Source organism: Buceros rhinoceros, unplaced genomic scaffold (genome assembly GCF_000710305.1).
Source record: "Buceros rhinoceros silvestris isolate BGI_N320 unplaced genomic scaffold, ASM71030v1 scaffold7433, whole genome shotgun sequence".
Classification (NCBI taxonomy): Eukaryota; Metazoa; Chordata; class Aves; order Bucerotiformes; family Bucerotidae; genus Buceros; species Buceros rhinoceros.
In genome coordinates this window covers 30,042-44,889 of record NW_010401795.1, presented here as the reverse complement: position 1 = coordinate 44,889, position 14,848 = coordinate 30,042, and the positions used below count along the sequence as shown (strand labels likewise).

Below are 14,848 nucleotides of genomic sequence, written 5' to 3'. Positions count from 1 at the left end.
CAAGAGAGAGACACTCCTCCGGCCTGCTGCTTTTAAAGGCTCCTGATGTAACGTTACGTTCACCTGACTCCCTTAACCAGTTAAATGTGGAATTATTGTACTACATGGAATAATTCTATTTGTCCATTTCCCAAAACAAGGAAGTTTTAGCTCAGACCAGGACAGGTACTAAGTATTATTTTAGATCTTTTTTTCAAAATACAATGTGCGGAGAGGTTTTTCTGAACATTTGAGTCATTAAAGCCACTTATAGTTGAAAGATGCGAAGACTTTATACACAGTTTTTCATTCAATGTAAAAGAACCTCTTTAAACTCTTGACCTATTAGAATACTTACCTGTAACTTTTTCCACACATGCATTTCAGTGACAAACCTGAGTGGCAAAACTTTGATTGTGACATCTGTTTGCTTTTATATCTAACAGGAATATCTAAGGAAACTACACCTAAATGGAAAAATCGAGGGTTGGTTTGTTGTGGGGTTTTTTTGTTTTTTGGGGTGTTTTTTTGTGTGTTTAAGCATGGAGTCTTAGAAATCGCTCCTGGTTACTGTGGTGTTCAGTTGTATAACTTTTCTCTCTGAAGGATGTGTATAACATTACATTTTGGATACTAGTTCTTTTAGCTTACTTTTTCATCGCTAAATGACCATGTGTACAAAATGGGAATGTTTAGGACTTTGTTTGTCTTCCTTCAGATAGCTGTATGTTTACATATATATACACACAGAGCATTCCGTGCACTTCCCCTACTGAATGCCTAGCTATTTCACTGTTATGAAAACTCAGGGTGGTGTGTGTGCAAATCCCTAAACATACTCATTTCTTTTCTTTACAGCAGCATAAGAAAGAAGTGTTGAGAGCTGCTCTTAACCCTTTTGGAGTCCGAAGTCAAAAGGTAAAACCAAATGCTAGTATTTGAGTTTCTGAAAGTGTTGGTATTGTAATGGTTTGGAAATGCTATTTCCTTCTCACACTTGAGCTGAGATTTCCTGCAGGAGAAAAGCAGGGACACGGTAAGAAGATACAAAACATTATTAGACCTCTTTAAGAGCACCAGCATATCTGGGCATAAATGACACAGGTAATTTACAACTAGTAAAGTGCAATTATCTGTTTTACTTAATATGAAAACATTGGCGTTAAGAGTCAGTGGGACTTTCAGTGGGGTTTAATATTGCTAAGGATTTAATGATTTTTGTCTCACTATAACTTGATAGTTTTTATGACATATAAAGTTTTTTCAAATAACAATAAGACAAATCCTGTAGCTCTTTTCTCAGGCAAGAGTCCCTCAATGGGAGTTTTGCCTGAGTGAGAACTGAATGAGGTCTAAATAATTAGCAATTAAAATATTCAGTTATTGTGCTACTGTATATAACAAAGCACTGGAGGTATTAAAAATTGCTAATCTCCTCCTTATTAAAATGTTAACTGCTAAACATAATACAGTTTTGCATTTTCTATCATTCATTTTTGCAGTTCATTAGTAGAGGTGAAATGATTGTGACAAATAGTCATTTGAACTTTTAAGGGATTGACTTTGTTTTCCTGGCATTTTAGTTAATATTTCTGACTGAGTTAATTTTCAAGTGGAAGTGTTTGTGGAAGCATGGATTTTAGTCAAAGACTAGACACTGTACAGAGAGTAACTTCGGATATAGCATTTGTGAATATTGGTAGAAGAAACCAGACGATGAGCTACTCATCAGGAAAGCTAGGCAGCTTAGGTATCCAGTTTGTGTATATTTTGATCAGCAGCTTCTTGTAACAAACTCCAGTAACGCATTAAGCATTGTCCGTAGAGTTTACTGGGCAACTGACATTCAGAGACACTGGCATGTGAACAGTTTAGCAACAGGCTAAGAAGAAAAGTTGGTGAAATCATTTAGTTATGCACCCAGCTCCATTAATTAGCACGTGAGCTGTTAATTACTGTGCTACTTAATATAAGGGCCAGCCTGTGCTCTCATCGTACTTTCACTGCACAAAAGATTAAGAAGGAGTAAGGTACATCTCCTGCCTCCTTTGTCACATAGCAGCAGCAGGATGTGTGGAGAGGGAGAACAGTGTTTGATGTGTGAGAAGGGAGTGCTAGGTGAAGGTTATAACTGACAGAGGAAGAAGGTGAAGTACTGGAAGGGTTTGGTCACAGGTGAATTTCCCAAGGGAAAGCAACTCCCTCAATACTGTTTCTTCTGTAGCCACTCCTGAAGTAGGTTTTGTGACTTACTATGTCTAAAGTTGGTTGTTTTTTTTCTTTTTTCCTTAATCTTTCTGAAGAGTCATTCTAGGTACAGGCCTTTAATTGTGCCATATATATAACATTGTTGGCAATTCAGGCCATGATTCTGCAAAGATTTACACATGTATTTCACTTACAGCATTATGAGTAAGCCTGTTGAAGTAGATGAGATTAATTGCAGGACATCAACTTCAGTATGTATGTTAGTCTTTACAGTAAAAGAGGTGTAGTTTCATTTATTTATTTATTTTCAGTGTGGGAAATTATTTTGAAAAATACATAAATACATGAGATTTTGCACCAGTTTTGTGGCACCTAAAGAGGAAGTAGATGGTAAGAAAATCACCTTTTCTGTTTGTTCCCCAAATCCACAATTTTGTCAGGTTCTGACCTGTAAAGTGTGAGAAAGAATAGGCTGCTATCATTTTCCTTTTTACAAGCACAGTTAAACTTCTAGCTAGAATGAGATGATGATATAATCGATTATGGAGGAGTGAACAGGACAGAAATCAAACAGGAAGGCATGTGTGCTTGTATGGATTCTTGTTTATAATTTCATTAGATTGGTGTACACCTCAGACATTTAGTGATTAGATATGCAAATTGTTCTGGAGCCAGCAGCAAGACTTTCACCTGAGTGTCAAAACTGACGGAGATTTTTAAATCAAACCTCCACGACAGCTTGTATTTTAAAGCAACTATTCATTAGATATAACCACCAACTACAGACAAGTGAGTGCAGAATTGTTTTCTTACTTCCCTTCATACTGTTTTCCTTCCTTTCTTGTTTGTCCATGGAGGAAAAGGGTTGCAGACTTACCTGTAAACACTGGGTGTAACTATGGGCAACAGTGCAGAGGAGCTAGAAATTTATGTGGAAGTATCTGCAAAGCACAGGGATGCAAACTGAGAGTGGAGATCTTTACAAAATGAGATTTACCAGAGAAGGTAGCTTCTGGTTTTCCAGATGCCTACATCACACCTTCCACGTCTGTGAGGGAATGGGTAGCGCAAACTTCATTTCAACTGGTTTCACTCTTTTTGGTTTCAGTTTGCATTTGTGACCTTAAATATAGAATGTGGTAGTAGAAACCTAGGGATACAGAGGAAGGTTTGGGCTATAGCTTTTTCTCGAGATTGAGAGCCGAAATTCCTCAAGGCTGTGGATGTTTAGCTGATGCGGTTTTGTTTTTCCTCGTACATACAGTCATGGAAGAAAGGGTGTCACTGAAAATACAGCTTGGGATTTTAATTTTAGACATGTTTATTTTTTGAATACTTGTTCAAGTCAGTGTCCACTGCCTATAAAGTGATAATCCTGTATATTTTCTCCAGATTCAATTCCTCCTCTTCTTTCTGTGAATGTGTCCGCATACCTGTGTATAAGCTCTTCACGTGAAGTTTTCCTAGGGTTTGTTTGGCTTGTGTCCTTCTTGTTTTTTGTATGTGTACCTATTAACCAGAAAGATACCTGGGCTGAAAACATTTAACAAAGGGTAACAACTTAAGTATTTCTGTATCTGTGCTTGAGTATGTTTATGTGTGAAAGAGGGAGCGAGCTGTGATCAGAGGGATAATGATAGATTGTTATTTGTCCTGGCTCTCTGCATTCTCTCACATCACTTGGTCATTGTGTCCTAATAAATTGGCCTGTATGACAGATTAAAATTTCTGGTCATTTGCTTTAATTGGTACCGGACTCTTCCAGGTGGGATTTTGCTTTCCATATTTAAATAAGAGCAACATTTTTATGTTCCTACAAAATGAGGGAAAGGATTTATATGTGTTCATGATTAGAAAGATATGACCTGTCCATGCAAAGTAAGTCTCATAATACATGCTCATGGACCTGGGTCCCTTAGGTTTCAGGGTCCCCAGAAATACTCCTTGTGGAAAAAGACTTCCAAAATACACAAGCCTTAGTACTTGTGCAGATTTAGGCAGAACTGCAGAACATTTTGTTTACAGCAACTAATTCTAGGACATTGTTGTTGTGGATACTTAACTCCTACCCACTCAAACAGAGGCACTTCAAAATAATTAAAGTAAATGAATAATCCACACACAGAGCAAAGCCTTTCAGAAGGAAAGTGAGTTTACTGAAAGAAGGAATTTGCTATTTTTTTTTTTTGCGAAACAGCTTCTTTCAAGGTCTTCTTAAATAAGCAGCAAATGCTTTTGTTGGAAAATAAAAAAATCCATGGCTGATGGGTTAAATCCTTGAAATCTAGAAAAAATCGGATGGAATTTGTTTTTTCAAGCTGACGTCCAGGCTGTAGTTTGTTGCCTCTCTACAAAATGTTGACTGAGGTAGCACTGAGAGAAACGCAGAGGGTATTGTTATATGTTCATCTTTAATGCACTGCTTTAAAAAGGTTTGAAAGAATTTGGGAAGAATCTCTGGAGCTTGCTGGGAACTGCAGCGTAAAGCACCAGAGGAGGGGGAACAGCCATGATGACTTAGACTTTTCTCTGATTGGCTCTAGGGATACTCTTGGTTTAGTCTTTCACCTAAATGGATGCACTTTAACCATCTGCTCCAGTACTAACACCATGGCAGCAGCTATCAACATTGCTACTTGCCAATTGCCACTGAAGTTGATTGCTTACTGCTGTACTGGGAGTAGTTGCCAATAGCTGATACCAATAACCTTATTAATCTTACCAAACCTATGCATACATATCTGATAAATGGTGATACTGGAATCTGTCATATTCTTTCAGCATCAAGCTTAATAGAAAGCCTCTGCTTCTGCATGTCTTCCTTATATGCAAACTCCAAGAGGGGAAATTCAGGTTCTGCCTTATGTTGACATTACATTTTCTGGTTCTTCTGTGCTGAGCATGATTTCAGGCATCCAGCAGCATTCCAGAGAGAGAGGTGACCAGCATTGTGCTACCGCTGCTCTACTTGTAATGAATAATAGTCCACTGGGCTAGTTAATCATTACACTAACTTTTTCCTGATCCTTCATAGCTGATTACTGCCCAGGGGACATGGGTTACCACAGTCTGGATGCCAACACAAAGTTCAGTATTGTGCATGAGTGTGTGTTTATGTTTACCTGCATACATATGCATTATGTTGTTAGGCAGATATTCCAGTAAAACTAACAATGCAAGGCGGGTGTGCCTGTTGTTCTAGGTAAGGTAAAAGATAAAAGTAGTAGAAGTAATGCCTCCTTTGCCATTTTTGTAAATGAATGTGCAAGTATTAGTCTCTTTAATCAACTCACTGATACAAAGGGTTTCCTCATTCAGCACTTTAATGGTGAAGTTTCAGGATGCTAAAATTCTGTTTCTTAGAGCACGTGTTTGAATCATGTGGCCAGTGACTCTTACTGATTTGTCAGGGACCATGATCTGATGTGGGATCATGATCTGATCTCTATGAAAAAGCCAAAAGTCCCTTTCCACTGGAAGTGAAAAATTATGGGCAAGGAATAGACGTTAGTGAAATCTTCTGAGATTCAGAAGAAGGTATTTAACCTCCATGGTTTTTCTCAGATGTATGTAGCTGTATCGATTGCCAGGGAAGTCAAGAAGAAACTTTCAGTCATTCTGATTTTCTTCATCTTAAGTGCAGATCGTCTTATGATATCTGGAGGATGTGGCACAGGTGATACTTGCCATTTTTTCCCCATGGAACAAAATTTGGCATTAAATTCTTTCTTCTGTGCCAGTGTTAGTTTACCTTCATTGGAAAGTATAAGTAGCAATGTTGCTGTGCAGATGTCAATATTCAGATGGCCAGACAGATTAAAGTACTGATCTTTAGTATCTCTGATGTTTGTTTTGGGAAAGTTTAATTTCTTCAATGGATAGCTCAGGGCAGCAGATTTTTTTGCTCCTCCTCCTGGTCAGATTTCTATTCTGTCTTTTTAAAATCTAATAGGTACTCAGCTTCCATGATTTTGCATAGAAGCAGAACTTGGGTTGACAAGGGAGTAATTTTAAAAGGAAGAGGTACATCCCCCATCTGGTGGTACAAGATTTAACTTCAAAACATTATTGTGTCCTGCAAAGGTCAATAGATATATCTTTCTCTGAGTAGTACTCTGAAATCCTTTTCCCCTTCTCTCACTTCCTTCTTCATTCCCTCCCTTTATTTCTCTCCTTTTCACTCTCTGTGTGTCTCTCTCCCTCTGTCTCAGTATATCCCTCTTTCTTTCCATGTGTGTTTTCCTGTTAGAGCTGAATCAGACATTTGTATGGTGACATTGTGGTGAGGCTGCTGAACATCTTCCGTGTTCCTTGTTTATTTTGTAAACCTTCCAGTCAAAACCAACCTGAAGTTATGGAATAGTATGATTAGCAGAGTAGCGTTACTGCATAACTCAGAGTTATCAGCAGCGTGGGTCATTAAAAGACCAATCCCTTCTCCCTCCTATATCAGCAAATAAAATAGCAGACAACAAAATGAGAGACAGCAAGAAGTCAGCAGCAACGTGACCTGAACCTTTTACATAGCAGCAGGACATTTTAGTGCCAAGTAGACGAGGTAGAGCATGCTGACTCCAGAAAAACAGCTTTGAGGGCATTTTAGCCATTCCGTTTTGAATCAAGCCTCTATCATTCTTACTGATATTAACAGGACTTTTGAGGTTATACAAGTCTCTGCCTTCAGAAGGCATATCTTAAAGATGGTAGAATTCACAAAAGTAGGCAGAAGCTCTTCTGAGGGACAGGAAGATGAAAACTTGGTTTTTTTCTGGCAAGAAATCAATATTGAAGAAAACATTAAAGAAGCAATAAACATTGCTACTCAGCCACAGAGCATTTTAATTACATAAGGAATTTTCCTTTACTTTTTTAATAATCTGAATTATGATAATTTGATTGGAAACTTTTTCTTTCCTCTGAATTAAAAAATCTTTACAATAATGTTTATAAGCACATTTAAATGTTCTTTATGAGATGGGATTGTCCCAAGTTCTCAGTATCCATGTCTAAGAGTTCTCTTGTAAATTGTGTTCTAACAGTTTGATTGGTATGTGACTAAAACACAATGTTCCAGTCCCACCTACTTGGCTGGGCCATAAAGATGAAATGAGCCATTTCAGTATAAGCTTTAAGCCTCCTTGAGATTCTGGAGGCAACCAGACTGTACATTTCTCATGTAATCTCCTCCACCAAGACTGGAGACTCTTAGTAATACCTGTACCCATAGTTCTCTCGGGGAAATCTGCTTCCTGTAGTTTGGAGATCTGCCTGTGGATTTTTGAGGAGACAGTTACATGTATATGTGTACTGAACATCAGAGACCTGCAGGAAATTCTGTAGTCTTTAACTCTAGGACTGTGCTTCAGTAAAATAGGTTAATGTTCAGTTACCCAGGCTTTGTTTATGGTGCTGAGGGGCAGCAGCAGGTGAGAAATAACCTGAATATGCCATCTTCTGGTGTTGGCCAGTTGTATCGAGTGCTGTTTTCCTTCTCCAGTTAGATTTCAATAATGTAGCCTCGAAATCATGAGTCGTTTAAATTTTCCAGATCCTCAGAGTCATTCTGTAGTATTTTAAGTCATTAAATGAAGCCATTTGCTGTATCTTGTATTGAAGCAGTAAAATGACCCCTCCTACTTCTGCTCCCTTTTGGATACAAAACCTTGTCAATTTTCTGAAGAATGTATGTGCATGTAAATATTTTTTATCTCATAGTGAAGTCCATGTTTACCTGAATATTGATGTCTTAAGTGTCAAAAGGAAGAATATAGTGTCACTTCGGAAGCAGGTTTCTTTTCTTTCTTGTTATATAGCTATTAGCAGGTTTACATAGTGGATAAATTCATATTTACATGTTTAAATAACATCTTTTGAAACACCATGTGGAGAGGGAAAGACATCAGTTACAAAACCACACTTCTCTTTTAGAAGCCTTTAACCCTAACACCCATGTTACTGGATGTTAGAGAAGTTTGGCAGATTGTAGGAAAATTACATATAAGGCTTAACAAAGAGACTTGAGCTTACATTTTGAAACCTGCACAGTCAAAGCATGTTGATCTGATATAGCTTCCTGAATTACAGAGTTTAGCCTTTAAATAAAATCTTACTTCAGTAACTGCTGTTTGACAATCAAGTAATTGGATGTTTTTAAAACAAACAAACAAAAAGCATGATTTAGCTGAAAGTTTTCCCTGTTTTTGATGAATTTTCTAACCAGAGATTCTTTTTCTTGAAGTCTTGCCAGTGGCAAAAATAGGGAGGGAACACGTGGACTATTGCAGAGTGTTCACTAGGGCAAAAAAGAAAATTTAAAAAAGTAAACCCCCTAAGCTATGTCTGACCAAACATCACATTTCTCTTGATACGAATGAAATGCAGAACTCAATTATTACTGCTTTGGAAAAATCAAATGAGCTAACCTCTCCATTTACAGAAGAATTTCAATGTGTATTCTGCTTTCATTTCTTATTGCAAATCAAAGGTTTGGGTTTTGCCACTTCTGTAAACTTAGTCCCTTGTACACACACACAAAACTCCCTACATCCATGCATCCTAGGGAGTCAGAAATTTAGGAAGGTACATTTTTCGTAGGTAGTTTTAAATATATATAAAAATTTGCCCATAACATGAATTTCGTAAGAGGATAATACATGAAATCACAAAGGAAGATGTTATGGCAGAAAGTAATGAAGTAAACTCAGATCTGGATCTTCCTTTCAGCAAGACACTGACTGAAGGAACGACATTGCACAGAGGCTAAAAACAAAGCAGTTGGAGTAGAACTGGTTTTGGATCCGAGGTTTTGCTTTTGACCTTTTACTTTATATAGAGTTGTAAGACGACACTGGTGTCATCTTCAGTTGCCTCTAGAGTCCTTGTAGTTGCAGAAGATACCTACTTGAGTAAGACAAGGAGTCTTTGTTCTTTTGTTTAACTTCAGGGTATTGATTGTTAACCCAGCTTTCGATGAACTGGAAGAACATAGGAACTCCTACAGGGAACATTCTTGGGGATGATCCCTGCAAACTGAGTAGAAATGCTTTTTTATTTTTAACTTACTTTTTTTAAGAGAGGCTTCGAGAACATCTGGGTTTTTTTCTTCTCTTTTCTCTAATACACTGCGTGCACTAAAATACCAGACAGTACAACTTGTTCCTTACACAAAGCTGTCGTTGTTTTAAGGCCATTCTGCTCCCTCTGAACCTGCGTTGAAACAGGTGCCTCACTTGCTTGGCTCTCCTGGAGCAGTTTTACAGATTACGGTACCACACGTAGCCTGCACAGTGGCGCTATTAACAGTGACGAATGAGGCTGGGAGAAAAACTCATATAGGAGCTACACACCTAGGTGCAGTTAGTAGACAGAAACAGTTACCCTCATTAAGCATAATTAAACCTAATATTGACTGTAAACTGTTACATACCTTAAACTTCTCTGCAGACATTGTGGGAAAGGGATTAACTTAGCAGATAGGTACACTAATTACTACCTTTTTCACATTAAAGTTACCATCAGGAAGGCCTATATTCATAAATAAAACATAGGAGGGGATGAGAGACTGAGAAATATGTAAATTCATTTGCAGAGAAAAAGACCAAATTAAAAAAAGAAAGTTGAGTGATGCTACTGGAAGCAAAATGGCACTCTAGCTAATTACCATGAAAAGTATGATAAATCATGGACGTGTATCCTTGACTTCTGACTGATAGAGCCTGCAGAGTGCAATCTCTCATGTGTAGCTGCCTCTGACTGATTTAAACCCGTACCACTCTTGGGTTTGATGGGAAAGCACAGAAGTGTGTTATTTTATTTCCTTGGGTATTGTTGCTACCTCTTTCTCCTAGAAATGACTTGCAATTATTGTAAAAATACAGTCTGATTTCTTTCTGTCTGCAGAAGAATTGTTGTTTGATGCAATTGACAAACAAAGGCTCCAAGATGGTCTAGTTATGGTTTAATAGCTGTATTTTCAAATGCAATTGATCTGGTATATTGAGACAATTATAGAAATACAATAAAATGCCAAGGGAGGGGTTGCTTTTGCTTTGGTACACTTATTCTGGTGGGAGACATACTGTGTCCCACAGATGAGATCAAAAGTCAGAAACAGTTTTATTTATGAATTTCAATTTGTTTTCTGTAGAATTTCAAGTGAGTCACATTGCTGCTGTGTGCTTTGGCTTTTTGATCTCTTTCCTCCCAAATGTCATAGTTTTCTGCACTTTACAAACCCTGCAAGGGACTTCACACAGTTAGGATTACTCGGATGAGAGATGCTTGCAGGATGAGGCCATACTGTGTTATCGTATCAATGCTGTTACTGCTTAATCCTGTAAACACTTTACATTTGAATACATAGTAATGATATGATTGCTGTTTGTAGGGTATTTTCTGTTTTCCTTGTATATTTGGCTGAGTCATAATCAGAATTAAAGTCTATTCTGCTGAGCTAGCTCATGCCATAATAATGGGAGGACAGACTTATCTTGAGCTTCCTGAGCAGAGCATTGCCTAAGCCACAGGAATAGGAGAAGCCTGAGTACACTAGTATTTAACACCCAAGGTGAACATTTACCATCAAAGTGGTATTACTATTATGTGGGTATTTTAACACAAAAGTATTACTGGCTTCTTCTAAATATTACCCTTTAACTTTTTATGATCTTCTGTCACTGGGTACAGCACAGAAGAAACAGGACATCTGTAATGCTCATAGTATAAGGTTTTGCTGAAAGAAGGAGTGGTAAAATTATTGAAGTTGCTAGCTGAACATCCGCAGATGCTACCTAGTGAGTACTTCATGTTTGTTTGTTTAATTTCTTTTTTTGCTTCCTCTTTTCTTGTAAAGACATTTACCTCTGTAATATTGATGGGATGTACAGGTAGGAATGTGTAGTTTCCAGTTACAGGTATTATGCTTCAAGAAACTAATGCTAAGTAATGCTAAGTAATTAACAGTATTTTCCTGCTCTGGAAACCCTTATTCTTCCTCTGCAGCTTTTTGTGTACCCAGCTGCAGTGTTTATAGATGTTATCTTCATATCCTTTTTGCAGTTTCCCTGAGTTTTGACAGTGTAGGATTTGAAGAAATACATCAGAATTGCACTTCAGAGCTGCCAATTACTTTCAAGATTTACATGGCCAAATTCTGCAATGACAAACACACCATAGCAGATAGTTAGCAAAGCAAAGAGATGTCCTCTGAGCAACAGTGCAAAATTATTACTACCTAGCACAATCACAGGTTAAAGGAAGAACAATTTACTGTAGTAAATTTGAGTTCAGAGTCTAGGTTGTTCCAGCATAAAGAATATCAGCATCTCCTCTCATGTTTAGAAATTCAGAACCGCAACAAGGAGCTTTCACTTGGAGTTCACTTCTGAGGACACATTTGTTCTGTCTGCTTCTTCAGGGAGATTTAGAGCAACTCTGCGGTGGGATGATGCTTTTTTCCTGGTTCCCTTACACATCTTTTCAAAGGGAGGAAAGGGGAGTCAGTGGAGGGGAAGCAGAGAAACAGACGTGAAACGTGGAAGTTATGAGGTTGCTTTGCCTGTATATTGCTGTTTACTATCAAGATCCCTGACCAGATTTCCCCAGCCCTATCAGCTAGATAATTGTGAGGAGTCTTAGTTACATTGCATCTGTAACAGTGGATGGTCTAAATCCCAAGCAAGCATTCAGCATTTGGCCTCTTAGTAATAGCTGCATGCTTTTTATAATTAGAAATTGAAATTGGGTCCATCAGCTTCCTACGGAAGCATTGAAAACAAGTATTTTTGATAAATAATAAATACTATGAAAGCTCCATTACATAAGAAATGGGAATAGAAATGCCAACCATGCTTTTGGACAGGGAAGAAATTATTCCACTTTGTATATTAAAACTAAACTGGATTAATTCCCATCTTCTGCCCATCCAGCGGGTGTCCACGGGACACAATAATAATTGATCTCTTTGATCTCTCGTCAAACTTATTCCCTCCAGTTTTTTTAAGAATGCGCTTGAGAATCTGGCAAAACAGTTATCTAAGTAATAACACACTTGAATCCCGATCATCTCTGCAAAGCATAGGCCAAATCCTGTGAATCCATACTGAGGCAAAATTTCCACTGAAGTTAAAATTAGAAGCTTTGTTACTTGCAGGATTTCTGTCAGACGGAAATTCCCTACTTACTTTCTTCCCCTGTGGTAAGGATAGCTAAACATATTTATGGATTGTTATAAAATTTGGACACAGAAAATTTGGTTTTAAAAAAAGGTAAAGCAGATATTTTCATGAGCTTTTTTTTTCTTTTTCTGAAGGAAATATTTAATCAATATTTCCTAAGTAATAGTTAAATGAGGTATTTGAAGATTCAAATTTCCATTTTCATCAATATCAGAATAGCTGGATCCTAAGACTGACTGAGGACAAAATGACTGAATGTGGGCACGTGTCTGCCAAGTTTAGAGACACCGAGCTTTTAAAGATGGATTATACTCTTCATGTGTATTTAAGACATACTGTTAATCGACCGATTTAATTTTATTTTAGTTAGGCAGGAAGTGTCTGTTTAAAACCCTTCTACATTTTCTGCTGGGTATGTAAGAGGTTTCAAAACTTTTTGCGGTGTGGATCTTATCTGCCACAATCAGATACACTCAGCTCTGAGAGCAAGTCCATAATTTCTTTTCTTCATCCAAAGGTCTTCCTAGTGGATGGCTTTCTAGAATGGCAGTAGTAGAGCTTCTATAATTTTTCTCCCATTTTAGTGTCAGAACCTAATAGCAAATGTGCAAGGCTGTGACACATTTCATCACAGTGGGATTTTTTGAAAAGAATATGAGGACATTTCACCAGCATCCTGGCATCTTCCTGGTATGTAAACAGACAGCGTCAAGGAAATTTGGCTTTAACAAGATTCCTTCTTGGTTGCAAATTTTGCTCATCAGTGCATCAATTCAACAGTCTTCTGATATAAATTCCTTGCTGAGCTGGGCCTGAAAGAGAGGCTGTTGCTGCTTTTTCCAAGGGTTTCTTGGAAAAAAGGTTTCTTCTCATCAGCAAACTGTTTTAATGAGAGTTAGAGGGAGAGTTGAGCTGTGAATACAAGTGGAGAAAAAGTGTGAGAGAAGGTAGGAGACTGCCATTTTGGTGTGGATGAAGAGAGACACTTAGAAAAACTCTTCCAAAACAAGACACCTTTTACAGGTTAATATAAATAGATTTGGTTACTTGCATTTTGGCATGTTAAATATTATTGTGTACTGAGCAGAGATACTTGCAGTCCATCCTGTAAAAGCTTCAACAAATCAGAACGTGTGCACTGCTGTTCATGTTTCCTATTCATTCCCTTACATTTTCCTGTTTGCTCTTATCCTTCCCCTATATGTTGTCTTCTCTAATGTTTCCCTATCTCTCTGTTTTTGTCTTTTGTTTCCTGTTTCTCAGTAGCTCTGCTCTTTTGTGACTAAAGAGCCCTGAATTTTGTGGTCTGTCCTTACTCAAGCAAAATGTCTGTTGAAGTCAGTCAAGCCAGGGTTTATCTTCCCATGTTTTGGCCTTTGCTCGTTATCAGGTAGTTACATGGTATTTGTAGCATCTGCTTTTTGGGACATATTCTTCAGCCAACATAAGGCCATTTATTTTACATTTACTTGTAGAATGATTTCACCATTCCATTTGGAAGCTTGTTAGGAGTGTGCATGGTGCTATAATATGCAAATTCTAATGAGTAGGTAGAGAACAAGTATTTTTTGTTGTCTGATAGGTTAGTACTTTTACCCACTTAAAGACAAAGATGAGAATCTGCTTGTTTAATGTCCAGTAATATCTGTTTTGAGTGTCCAGGACATACAAAGTGCTTTAAACAAAGTAGTTAGGAGCTAAGGAGTTAATTATATATGAAAGGAAATACTGGGAAGGGCAGGGAATGCAAATGAAGGCAGGCCAAGATAGATTCAGTGCCACAGGATAACTCCCCATTTACCCCTCCACCAAACACACAGACAATAACCATCAGCCTGCTTGAGTTAATGTACATTTTGCTGCATTGAAAAAGTTGAAGCAAATGATCATTACTTCTAATGGATGTCTCAGTGTCTGAGTCTATCCTTGTTCTTTGGAGTACAACCTACACATTTCAGTTGAGGAAATTTTTTTTTCTTTGAAGAAGAGGGCTTTAAGATTTTCCTGTTAGGGTTATTTCTTTATGTAGAGAAATGGAGCATAGGGGCTTTTTACACAAAAAGATCAGGTTATTGTAAGAGATAGCCCAAACCAACGTGCAGTTATCCATGAGGAGTCCTGTGCTCCATTTCTTCCTTTGCTGGACCAAAAAATGACCAACTTCTCTGTTAGAAGAAGATAAACTGGAGTATGTTTGTGTCTGAGGCAAGGAGTTCAGTGGGGTGTCAGAAATCCAAAGATGCTGTTCCAACTGCTTATTAAAATATAGCTATTTAGTTCTACAAGACAGGTGGGCTATCAGAAAAAACAAACTCTCACAACAACCCAAGCAGAAACGTGAATTCAGAAAGACTAAGATTATCTTCTGAGTTCTGCCACCACTGTCCCTCTGGATCTTGGAAAGGTGACTGCCTTCCATCTTCTGAGTCTTCTGCATGCTGCAGTGGAGAATGATGCTACATAGCTATCACTGTAAAGCTCTTCCG

General features: G+C 37.9%; 1 long non-coding RNA gene across 1 annotated transcript in view; it reads left to right on the top strand.

Moving 5' to 3' along the window:
- Positions 1-14,848, top strand: part of LOC104490137 — a 97,718-nt gene that overhangs the window by 61,361 nt on the left and 21,509 nt on the right. The window contains exon 2 of the long non-coding RNA XR_727770.1: positions 838-897. This is a non-coding gene — a long non-coding RNA (uncharacterized LOC104490137). The remainder of the gene's footprint in view (positions 1-837; positions 898-14,848) is intronic.